Here is a 13,107-nt window from a genome sequence, read left to right on the forward strand (position 1 = left end):
AGGTTTTCACTTCAGATATTACCCCCAAATTGCTTGTAGAACTTGCAACCTGATAATCACCTCACTTTCCCCCCATGGTACCATTGCATTCAACTAATTCGGTCAAAAAGAATTCAGTCACATCCTTTTTAGAAACTCACCAAGCAAAAACCTCATGAAACATTTTTTGACTGGCTTAACTGGTCTACCTGTTCAAAGGAATTGACCTGGAAGGATTGGTCTGTCTATGTTCTGGGCAGGTAGCTTCATGGACTTTAGACTTGTACAGTCACAGAGGATCCTGGGCTTAGAAGGAGCTTGGCTTAATGCTCTGTTGTTGCCCTCTTGAAATTTTTATAATTTTTGAGAAAGGAACTCCACATTTTCTTTTTGCATTGGACCCTAAAATATGTAGCTTGTTCCGATCCCATGTTAAAAGGCAGTGAAGGCTGAGAGGGTCCTGGAGAAACCTGACTGAGACATTCACCTGTCATGTAGAAATGACTTTGACTCCAGAGTCTACAAGACAGAGGGCACAGAATTTCCTGGATGTCATAGTGGTTAGCTTTTATTTTCTTCCTTGACAAAATAATAAATTTTTAAAATACCAACACAACAAGAACACCACAACAGAACTTTCCCAATTTATATAGACAATTTCATACTCTTTGAGGCAGTTTCTAAATAATCTTTTCCTTCAGCAAATATTTCTATAACAGTAGGGTAATGAAGGACTTTGGGTATGTGATATTAAAAACACAAATCACAAAGGAGAAGTTGGAGAGATCTGACTACATACAAGTGAAAATGTCAGCATATTTAAAAATATAATAGGGACACTTGGGTGGCTCAGTAATTTAAGCGTCTGACTCTTGGTCTCAGCTCAGGTCCTGATCTCAGGATCATGAGTTCAAGCCCCATACTGGGCTCCTTGTTGGGCGTGAAGCTTATTTGAAAAAAAAAAAAAAGTATTATAAATCTAGTTTGAAGACCAAGGATACATTTGGGAAGATACCTATCAGTAGAGGAAAGATGATCACTGTTGTAGGAAATGGACAACTGGAAAAAAATCATTTATATATCAGTAACGAAGTGTAAGAGCAAATGCCCAGGAAGCAGTGAAACAAAGCCACACTTTCGTAGTAATCAAAGAAAGGCCAAATAAAACCTGTTACTATTTTTTTCTCTCTTCACTGAATATACAAAGATTTTTTTTTTTTAAACATTGGAGGGGCTTGGAGCAGCAGGCCTGATGGTCGGCAGAGGAAGGAGAATTTGGTGTTGTTTCTAGAGCCCAGTGGGACAATGTGGCAGGGTGGGGATCCTCAGCAAGTGGACTTCTGTGGAAACCAGTGTGAAGAAGGCTGTGGGATCTGCAGGAGTGGCTGGGGGGCCAGCAGGGCTCTGACGCCTGGGAGATAGTTCAGAATGAGTTACCCCCGCCCCAAGGCAGTCCCATCTTGGGGCGAGAGCGGGGGACCTCACATCCCTGAAGTGGATCACTGCTGTGAAAGGGTGCTGGCAGCTCTCTGCAGCTAAAGCACCCCCTAAAAGTGACATGGTCTGTGCACTGGTGACACTCACAGCAGCTACATGGAGGTTCCTGCATTCCAGCACATTCTACACATCAGATGTGGTGAGCAGAGCCTCTACAAGGTGGAGGACATTTGGGTGTAGATGTGACTCCCTGGTGTCTTCCTGAGGTTCCCAAGGGCAAGTCTGGGCTTCAGCAGTTGTGGCGACTCAAGGAGTGCCAGCTTGGGGCACCCAAACCTTTCTGTCCATACCCTGGGGAGAGCTGTGTCTCCCTTCACCAGGCACCTTAGGACCAATTCCTGTTGTGGATTTCCCTGGTGGATCTCTTTCCCCCTTGCCAGGCCTACCCACAATGGTCAATCTCTACATCAAAGTGTGAAAATGCTGCCCAAAGTGGTAGCTTGGTTTTTTATTTTTCTTTAAATCTTTGTTTATTTGTATTTTGTGATTTTTTTATAGTAAAAGTCATGTTCATTTAATAAGACAAAATATACTTTTTAGTTTTTACTAAAAGTGATGTAAGAACAATGAAGAAAAATGTCCAAACAGAATCACTTAAGTATATGACATTTAAAAATGTGGGGCTATGGCATTAGGGTCGAAGAAAGTTAAGAACAAAAAAGAAATTAGGGGCGCCTGGGTGGCTCAGTTGGTTGAACATCCGACTCTCGATTTTGGCTCAGGTCATGATCCCAGGGTCGTGGAATAGAGCCCTGAGTCGGCTCTGTGCTGAGTGTGGAGCCTGCTTGGGGTTCTCTCTCTCTTCTTTCCTTCTTCTCTGCTCATGCTCTGTTTCAAATAAATAAATAAATAAATAAATAAATAAAACTTAAGCATGATCTAATAAAACAGTAAAAGAATAAAGTAGGGAGAATATTTAAAAAGCAAGAAAAGAAAAAAGGTTTATACAGAGGCATGGTGAGCAAAATGTAGAAAAAATAACTATTAATGAATACAGTTTTTCTTCTGTGAAACAGGACATTATCTTAAAAGGCCAGAGTTCATTGAGAAAACATTCAGAATGACAGAGGAAATGAATTCCCCAAATTTCATATATCAGTAGTAATAAGAGTTTAATCAATACTGGAGTTTGAATTATTAAAAGGGAATTACTGATTTTTAAAAGAAAAGTATTTTAGAATTTTTTTTTAGAAAATTCCAGGCAAAATGTTCTAGTCTTCCACTATTCAAACATTTTTACCATCAGTAGAAACTTAGGACAATAGCATTTTATTAGTACAGGAGCAGAAGCAATGGAATGGAAAATATAATTTAAAGTAGAAAATAAACTGACTAACTTAATTTTATTAAGACAGAGGGAAAAAAGCCACCACCAGCAGGAATGAAACTTAGTGGTGTTGAAAAATGTGCCAGCCATATAAACCATTGGTTTTTAAATATTGTCAGTTGGAGAAGTGTTTTATTTTGCACAGGGAATCTTTGTACAGAAATCCCATGTGTATAGCAGGTGATGAGGTAACGATGGATAGCGTGGCTGGTGGTGGGGACCCTAGCCATTATACAATCCCCATTCTTCCCTTGTCTCCTTCCAACATGCCCCCTTTTAGGCCCAAAGCATAGATACTAGTACTTAGCAACAGATCTGAGCACCCTTGAGACCCTCTACCTGGCATGCCTCTCGAACAGTCCCTCTCAGTGATACACTTAAACTTTCTCCACAGGCCCAGAAAGATGCCCTTCAAATCATGAAAAGTCTGATTTATGTCATGGAAAACAAACCTAAAACATACCAGTGTTGCCCTTCTCCTTAAAGATTTAAATTTCCAAGAAAGATGATCAAATTGACTTACTGAAATGTGTGTGTTATAGGTTCAATTGCGTCACCCAAAAAGCTTCTTTGAAATCTGAACCCCTGGTATCTGTGAATGTGATCTTATTTGGACATGGAGTCTTTAAAGAAGTGATTGAGTTAAGATGGTGTCATTAGAGTGGACTCTAATCCAGTGTGACTGGTGTCCTTGAGAGAAGAGGAAAACACCAAGTGAAGACAGAGACACACAGGGACTACAGAGACAGGGAGGACAGAGACAGAGCTGCAGTGATGCAACCACCAGCCAAGGAATTGAATGCCACTCTCAGAAACTAGAGCGAGGCAGAGAAGGGTTCTATCCGGACTCTCAGAGGAAACGGTCCTGCTGATATCTTGATTTTGGATTTCTAGACTCCCGATCTATGAGAGATTTAATTTGTGGTGTTTTTTGCCACTCAGTTTGTGGTAATTTCTTACCACAGACAGCTATAGGGAACGAACACTCAAGATTTAAGTAATCTCTCCATCCAACGTGGGGCTTGAACTCATGATCCCGAGATCAAGGAACATGTGCTCCACCAAATGAGCCAACCAAGTGCTCTAGAATTTATATTTTAATAATAATTTTCAAAAAGAAGGGAAAACATTTATTCTTAGCATCTTAAGGTGAGGTTCTCAAAGACAAATACTATGCCTTATTTATCTTTCTATTCATGTGGCTTGTAGCACTGTGCCTGGTACACATTGGCACTCAAAAATTGCTGGATGAATAAATGATAAGTGAACTTAATGGAATATTATGGAGTCGAATCCTGGTTGAACCAGAGTTTCAACTTTGATCTGCGTAATGACAAAATCATCATCTTGAAAGGGGAAATTTTGGGGGCACTTGGGTGGCTCAGTCAGTTAAGCATCCAACTTCGGCTCAGGTCATAATCTCATGGCTTTTGAGTTTGAGCCCCGCATCAGGCTCTGTGCTGGCAGCTCAGAGCCAGGAGCCTGTTCTATCTCTCTCTCTCTCTCTCTCTCTCTCTCTCAAAAAATGAATAAACATTAAAAAATTTTAAAAAAGAAAGAGGAAATTTCTGTCAGTTGCTCTATTTTGAGGCTTATGTGACAGTAAGTATGTTTTCAGAGGAGAAACAAAAAAAAATGTCATAGAAAGTTCCTCTTTAATACTGGGACTTTGTTTAATAGAAGTTATATCTATGTGGCACCAACAACATTTTAATAAGGATTTACACTATTTAAATTTTGCTTTTAACCAGAATTTGAGCGCAAGCTATGGCATCAGTTGAGGAACCCCAGATTCCACCCCCTGTTTTAAGGGACTACCCTGAAGGTTAATCTGATTCCCAGATGGTACAAGTTCATGCATATTTGCCTTTGGTTTTAATTTATCCCTTCACTCATTCCTATTCATTTAAAAATGTATGAATGAAAAAAACAAACAAACAAAAAGATAAAAAATGCATGAATGAGGGGCGCCTGGGTGGCGCAGTCGGTTAAGCATCCGACTTCAGCCAGGTCACGATCTCGCGGTCCGTGAGTTCGAGCCCCGCGTCAGGCTCTGGGCTGATGGCTCAGAGCCTGGAGCCTGTTTCCGATTCTGTGTCTCCCTCTCTCTCTGCCCCTCCCCTGTTCATGCTCTGTCTCTCTCTGTCGCAAAAATAAATAAACGTTGAAAAAAATTAAAAAAAAATGCATGAATGAGTAAATGGAACAGCTTTTGTTTCCTCAGGTACTTTGATGAGTATTAGCGGCTTTCACATATGTTAATTATGTATTTTTTTCCAATTGCCTTCTTTTTTGTTTTCCTTTTTTCTGTTAATTTTTAAAGTTCGAAATAATTCTAGGCTTACAAAAAAGTTGCAAAAATGATACAAGAAATTTCTATAAACTCTTCAAGATTCCTCAGATTTATGTCCAAATACATCAGCGTGTATTTCCTAAAGTAAGGGCATTTTCCTCTGAAACCACACCATAATTAGTAAAATTAGGGAATTAACATTATTCTATTATTTAACTGATGGACTTCATTCAAATTTTGCCAATTATTCCCTTTATCTGGCCTAGGAGCCAATCAGGCATTGTATCCTGTGTTTGGTTGTGTATTTGTTTGTGTTCCTTTAAGCTAGAACAATTCTTTGGTCTTTGTCTTTTATAACCTTGAGTCTTTTGAGTACGGTTTGGTTATTTTGTAGAAATACTCTAAATTGGGGTTTTCTGATTTTTTTTAATGGGTTCTTTCTTTCTTTCTTTCTTTCTTTCTTTCTTTCTTCTTTTTTTGAGAGAGAAAGAGTGTGAGTGAATGAGGGAGGGGCAGAGACAGAGGGAGAAGGAAAGAATCCCACAAGGGGCAGAGAGACAGAGGGAGAGAATCCCATGCAAACTCTGCACTGTCAGCGAGGAACTGAAAGTGGGGCCTGTGCTCACTCCACGCAGGGCTCTATCTCACCTGAGGCAGGACTCGAACTCAAGAACCGTGAGATCATGACCTGAGTCGAAGTTGGATGCTTACCCAACTAAGCCACCCAGGCACCCCAAGGGTTTTTCTGATTTTTTAGAAGTGTCCCAATTTGGGTTTTTCTGATTTCTGACTTCGTTGTCATGATGAGATTCAGGTTATGGATTTTGGGCAAGAATGTCCTAAACGTGATGCGGTGTTCATTTCAATTTATTATATCATGAGGCAGATGCTGTCCAATTGTCTCATTATTGCTATATGTTGTTATGGGCTGAATTGCGTCCTTCCACATCATACGTTAAAGTCATAACTCCCAGTGTCTCAGAATGTGACTGTATTTGGAGATAGGATCTTTACAGAGGTAATTAAATTAAAATGAGGTAATTGGGGTGGTCCCTATTCATTATGACCTGGTATCTTTATAAGAAGAGAAATTTGAACACAGACACTTACAGACGGAAGATGATGTGAGCATACAGGGAGACAACCACCATCTACAAGCTCAGGAGAGAGGCCTGGAAGAACAGATTCTTCCTTCATGGCCCCCACAACAAATGAACCCTGTTGATACCTTGGACTTCCAGCCTCCAGAACTGTGAGAAAATTCATTTCTGGTGTCTAAGTCAGTCTGTGGCACTTTGTTATGGTGGCCCTTTCAGACTAACTCACAAGTTAACTTTGATCACTCGGTAAGGTGGTATCTATCAATTTTATCCACTGCGAAATTACTGTTTTTCCCTTTGCAATTAATAATATCTTGGGAGGATGTGGCTCTGTTGGTTAAGTGTCTGATTCCTGGTTTCAACTCAGGTTATGATCCCACAATTTCGTGCGCTCAAGTCCTGCATCGGGCTCTGTGCTGCCAGCACAGAGCCTGCTTGGGATTCTCTCTCTCCATCTCTCTCTACCCCTTCCCCACTTGCACTGTCTCTGTCTCTCTCAAACTAAATAAATAAACTTAAAAAAATTAAAAAAATTAAATAGTCAAACTTGGTGAATAAATCAGATCTTTGGCTTTATATAAAAAAATATCTTGTGAGGAGACACCTGGAGATGACAAATATCCTATTCCTCATCATGGTGTCACCACACTCAGTTTAGCATCCACTCATGACTCTTGCCTGAAATAGTGATTACTGTGGTGGCTGCCAATTGTATGTTAACTGTTTTGTCAGAGTAAAACATCAACAGGAAAGTATACAAATCAGCAATTAGGGCTCGATGAATTTTCACACAGTGAACACATTCCTGTGGTTTCTCACTGGCTCAAGAAATAGAACATTATCAGCACCCAGAAACCTCATTTCTCTTCTCAAACTACCTCCCACGTCTCCTCAGTGGTAAGCTCAGTCATGATTTCCAAAACCAAATGAAAACTTTGCTGGATATTAATGGAATAGTTTATTGTGGATTGTTTTGTGTTTGGCTTCTCTCAGTCAATATTTGTTTTTATTATTCTATAATATTCCATTGTATGAATATATCACTATTTATTAATTACAATGTTTTTTTTAAACCTGAGCTGAGGGGCGCCTGGGTGGCGCAGTCGGTTAAGCGTCCGACTTCAGCCAGGTCACGATCTCGCGGTCCGTGAGTTCGAGCCCCGCGTCAGGCTCTGGGCCGATGGCTCAGAGCCTGGAGCCTGTTTCCGATTCTGTGTCTTCCTCTCTCTCTGCCCCTCCCCCGTTCATGCTCTGTCTCTCTCTGTCCCAAAAATAAATAAACGTTGAAAGAAAAAAAATAAACCTGAGCTGAAATCAAGAGTCGGATGCTTAACCTGAAGCATATCAAAGTTTTTCAAATGCTCCTTCTGCATCTGTAATAGAGTCATATGATTTTCTCTTTATTCTAACAACGTGGGGAATTACATTTATTAATTTTTGAATGTTAACATTGCATTTTAGAAACAAACTCAAGCTGGTAATGACATAGTATTCTCTATGTATGACTTGATTTGTTTTTCTAGTATTTTGTTAAGCATTTTACACCAACATTTACAACTGACATTGGCCCTCAAATTTCCTTTTTTTCAATGGGTTTTTCAGATTTTGGTATCAAGGTTATGCTGGCTTCATAAAAAGATTTAGGAAGAATTTCTCTTTTCCAGCATGCTGGCAGTTTGTGTAAGATTGGTATTCTCTCTTTATTCAGCATTTGGTAGATTTCACCAGTGAAGCCAGTTGGGTCTGTACTTTCCTCAAGGGAGTTTTGTTCTTACATATTCAATTTATTTAATGTTGTCTTTACGAAATGTTATGGAACTATTCATATTTTCATCAGGAAGATGAAAATTATTAAAAATTATATGAAAAATTATATTACATTATATGAAAAATTATATTAAATTATATTAAAGATTATATAAACGTATTATATTGGTAGATTGTTTTAAAATGTTCATAATATTTTTTCATGTTTTTTTAATTTTCTAAAATCTTCAGTGATGTTCTTTTTTTCATTCCTGATATTGGTCATTTGTGTCTTCTACTCCTGTGTTCCTTTCTAGAACCAACTTTTGGATTTCTAGATTTTTGTATTGTACACTAGTTTTCTGTATCTATCACTTTTATTATTCCTGTCTGTGTCCTTTCTTTGGGTTTAATTTACTCTTTTCCCCTAACTTCTGTAGTTGATCATTAACTTTACTTTACTCTTTTTCTCAAATATCCATTTAAGGCCATAAATTTTCCTCTCTGAGTGTCTTTACTGTATCTCACTACCTTTTTTTTTAAGGTTTTGTTTTTAAGAGGGTTCTGGTTTGTTCAATAGGTTAAGCTCCCAACTCTTGATTTTGACTGAGGTCATGATCTCATGGTTTGTGAGTTCAAGCCCTGAGTTGGATTCCAAGCTGACAATGTAGAGCTTGCTTGGTATTCTCTCTCTTCCTCCTTCTGTGTCCTCCTTAGGTTGTGCATGCACTTGCACACACTCCCTCTCTCCCAAAATAAATAAATAAGCTTTAAAAAAAGATTTTATTTTTAAATAATCTCTATACCCACCCTGGGGCTCAAACTCACAACCCTGAGATGAAGAGCTGTGTTCTCAGTCAGCCAGGTGTCCCTGTATCTCACGATTTTTGATACATTTTTTAACTACCACTTCGTTCTACATAATTTCTAATTTACATTGTGATTTCTACTTTGGTCTCTGGGGATTTTAAGAGTGTATTATTTAATTTGCAAATTTGGAGATTTTGTTAGTTATCTTTTTTTATACTGACTTCTCGCTTAATTCCACTGTGATCAGAAAACACATACTCTTTGGTTTAAAACCTCTGACATTCATTAAGACTTGTTTTATGACCTCACACTTTTACTTTGACACTTACTATTCTAATTTCCACACGGGCTCAGAAAGCATGAATATTCTGTAATATTCCATATACGTTCAATAAGTCAAGTTTGCTAATTGTCTCATTTAAGCCTGTATATCTTTACCAATATTTTTTCCCCATTTGCCCTATCTAACAGCACTATGATAGGCTAGATGTGGTTTCCTTTATTATGTTTTTCTGCTTATATCACTTTTGGAAAGTTTTTGTCTATTGTTCCTTTTTTTTTTACAGTTTATTTTTATTTATTTTGAAAGAGAGATAGAGAGCAAGAGGGAGAGAAGCAGAGATAGAGAGAGGGAGACAGAATCCCAAGCAGGCTCTGTGCTGTCAGTTCAGAGCCCGATGTGGTGCTCTACCTTATTAACCATGAGAGCATGACCGAGCTGAAATCAAGAGTCAGACACAACCAAATGGTCACCCAGGCACCCTGGCCATTATTTCTATAAGAAATGCTTCTGCTACAATCTCTCCTCCCCCTACCTCTGAGATTTATTAAAAGGCATGTTGTACTTCCCTGTGCGCCATACTTCTCTTATGTTCTTTCCGTGTTTTCCATCTTTCTTCTCTTTGCGCCTCAGTTTAATTAAATTCTACTGATCTTTTTTCCAGTTCATCAGTTCTTTTCTACTTTTGAACCCATTTCTTTTCAGTTCATTTATTTTTCAGTATGGAATCTGCATTTAATTCTTTCTTAAATTGATTTTAATTATGTGCTGTATTCTCCCTCGTCTGTTTTCTTAGAGCATGTTTATCACAATTATTATTATTTTTTAACATGAAATTTATTGTCCAATTGGTTTCCATGAAATTTATTGTCCAATTGATGTCCAGTGCTCATCCCAACAGGTGCCCTCCTCAATACCCATCACCCACCCTCCCCACCCTCCCACCCCCCATCAACCCTCAGTTTGTTCTCAGTTTTTAAGAGTCTCTTATGCTCTGGCTCTCTCCCTCTCTAACCTCTTTTTTTTTCCTTCCCCTCCCCCATGGTCTTCTAAGTTTCTCAGGATCCACATAAGAGTGAAAACATATGGTATCTGTCTTTCTCTGTATGACTTACTTCACTTAGCATTACACTTTCCATTTCCATCCACGTTGCTACAAAAGGCCATATTTCATTCTTTCTCATTGCCACGTAGTATTCCATTATGTATATAAACCACAATTTCCTTATCCATTTATCAGTTGATGGACATTTAGGCTCTTTCCATAATTTGGCTCTCGTTGAAAGTGCTGCTATAAACATTGGGGTACAAGTGCCCCTATGCATCAGTACTCCTGTATCCCTTGGGTAAATTCCTAGCAGTGCTATTGCTAGGTCATAGGGTAGATCTATTTTTAATTTTTTGAGGAATCTCCACACTGTTTTCCAGAGCGGCTGCACCAGTTTGCATTCCCACCAACAGTGCAAAAGGGTTCCCATTTCTCCACATCCTTTCCAGCATCTATAGTTTCCTGATTTGTTCATTTTAGCCATTCTGACTGGTGTGAGGTGATATCTGAGCGTGGTTTTGATTTGTATTTCCCTGGTAAGGAGCAACGCTGAGCATCTTTTCACGTATCACAATTATTATTTTTTTTTTAATTTTTTTTTCCAACGTTTATTTATTTTGGGGACAGAGAGAGACAGAGCATGAACGGGGGAGGGGCAGAGAGAGAGGGAGACACAGAATCAAAAACAGGCTCCAGGCTCTGAGCCATCAGCCCAGAGCCTGACGCGGGGCTCGAACTCACGGACCGCGAGATCGTGACCTGGCTGAAGTCGGACGCTTAACCGACTGCGCCACCCAGGCGCCCCTCACAATTATTTTTAAAGTCCTTTCTGGGAACCCTGTTACCTGGACTTTCTGTGGGACTATTTTTTTTTTAAACTTGTATATTGTCATGTTGTCTTGTCTCCTGGTAATGCTAAGTAATTTTTATTAAATGCCTGACATTGTATTTCAGAAATGTCAGAGAAAACTTAAAGCTCTGGACATTCTTCTCTTCGTAGACTTTACTTGTGCTTCAAGCAGGCTGCTAAAGAACAGGAGATCATCGGTTCTGGTCAGGAACTGAGCCCAGCCTTTGTCCTGGCTGGTGTGTTTACGGTTTGCCATTATTCCTAGGGTGTATCCCTGCAATGGTGCCTCCAAGAGCTGGTGGTTATTGTCTAGGGCTTGTCTTTGGTCTGCTCTGAGGTCTAATTTTTGTTCCTTCCACCTAGCTTTGGGAGAGCACATAAACATACACATAGCACATTTCAGACTTCTGGCCATTACTTTATGCTGGTTTTGTCTGTTTGTTTGTTTTACCACTCAGTGTTTAGGCCCTTAGGTTGTTGCTTTGGAATCTAGAAATCTGTCAAGGGGAAGGGCTAGACCAAATATAGGTTCACCTCTGTTTTTTCTTCTGCCTTGGAACATGGCCCTTCAAATTCTTGTTACCTTCTCAACTCTCTGTTGCCTCCAGAGTGGTATTTTTAATATTCTATCCAACTTTTGTAGTTGTTCTATGTGGGAGGTTTGGTTTATTAGAAACTAGTCCACCATAACTGGAATCATGTATACATTTTTTTAGAAACAAATCCCACTTATCCTCATCTTGCAAGTCACAGGTCTCAGACTCGGAGGACTGAATAATTTTCCTGAGTTAACATATCTAGTTAATGTGCAGAACCAGAATCTGGACCAGGTCTTCATCCAGGACTCCACAGTTCCCTGTAGCAGCCACATCTAAGGACTGAACACCTCTGCCAAGGCAACAAGGAGAGTGTTTGGATGTGTCAGCAGGGAGAGGAGGAGCCGGCTGAGTGGTGGCTGCAGTGCTGGCAGGGGTCAGCTGGCTAAGCTTGGCTGAAGCCACAGTTCTGATGAAGGCATTGACATTCATCATTCATTCACCCTCACGACCCAAGACTTGTGGCTGCACATGTGACTGTGCCTCTCCCCTCTTGCTACCAGCTCCATTTCCCACCCCTCCACCTTCCTCCCCCAGATCTGAAGAGATACGTGTGACAGGAAGGCTGCTCAGGTGATTTGGTCTCCAGCAGTCAGTTGATTTAGAAAACTGGGCAAGGATCTTTATTGCCTTTGGGACATGCACTCAGTGAGGCAAATTGTACCTTGAGCCTGAAAGACAATTGGCTTGGCCTAAAAGGAACTAAACACATAAGTGCTTTATTCATAACACCAGGAAGTACAAGCCACAAAACTCCTCAGCTACCATTTTCCCTCTGTAGGAAAGGAACCAACAGACATCACCAACGTGGCTAGAAATTTGACCTTAGTTTGAGGCTGAACAGAAAATGTGGTCTCAGGGCTGGGTGTGGAAGGGGAGGCAGTGAGTAGAATGAAGGGAGAAACCAGTCTGCTATTTCGTGGAGGAGGTCAAACCATAAGACTACTTTTTAGTGGCCACCAAACAGCTTATGACAACATGATAATGGTTATTTTCCTCATTTCTCCTCAAAATGTCATGGTGGCTGACTAATGGCGATTGTTAAGATGGAGGCTGAAGCAATGTTCTTGCCCACACTCCTCCCTCTACATCCTTAAGAATGTCCATAATTAAAACAGTCTCTTCCATGACGCCATCTTCTGTCAAATGCAAGTAAAATGGACACTTGTTTCCCTCATCACATGTTATCTTGCTTTTCAAGGGGGAGCAATCATGGAATGGAAACTTTTAGCTTCTCCCTTGCTTAATCTTTCCCAAAAGAAGGAGCTAATATGATTGGTGAAAGCTTGCTGTTTTGTTTTGTTTTGTTTTGTTTTAGGTCTGCATTGCCCAAGAATGCGGATACTGGGCCTTAACAGCAAAAGCAAACAGAACAACAAAAAACCAAAACCTAGGCCCCACCTTCTCCTTTCTTGTGCTGCCTCTCTCATCATCAGTAAAATGTGCCAGGACGTCCCCATTTCTGTTCTGGAAACAGCCCAGGCCACGTGGTTGTCCTCCTCCCACTATTCTGAAGCCCTGGGCAGGGAGACCCAGCCACCCCCCCCTGGGGCTGGATGCAGGAGCCATAAAGTTGTGGGT

The sequence above is a fragment of the Herpailurus yagouaroundi genome, unplaced genomic scaffold, assembly GCF_014898765.1.
Source record: "Herpailurus yagouaroundi ecotype Mexico unplaced genomic scaffold, PumYag 196, whole genome shotgun sequence".
NCBI lineage: Eukaryota > Metazoa > Chordata > Mammalia > Carnivora > Felidae > Herpailurus > Herpailurus yagouaroundi.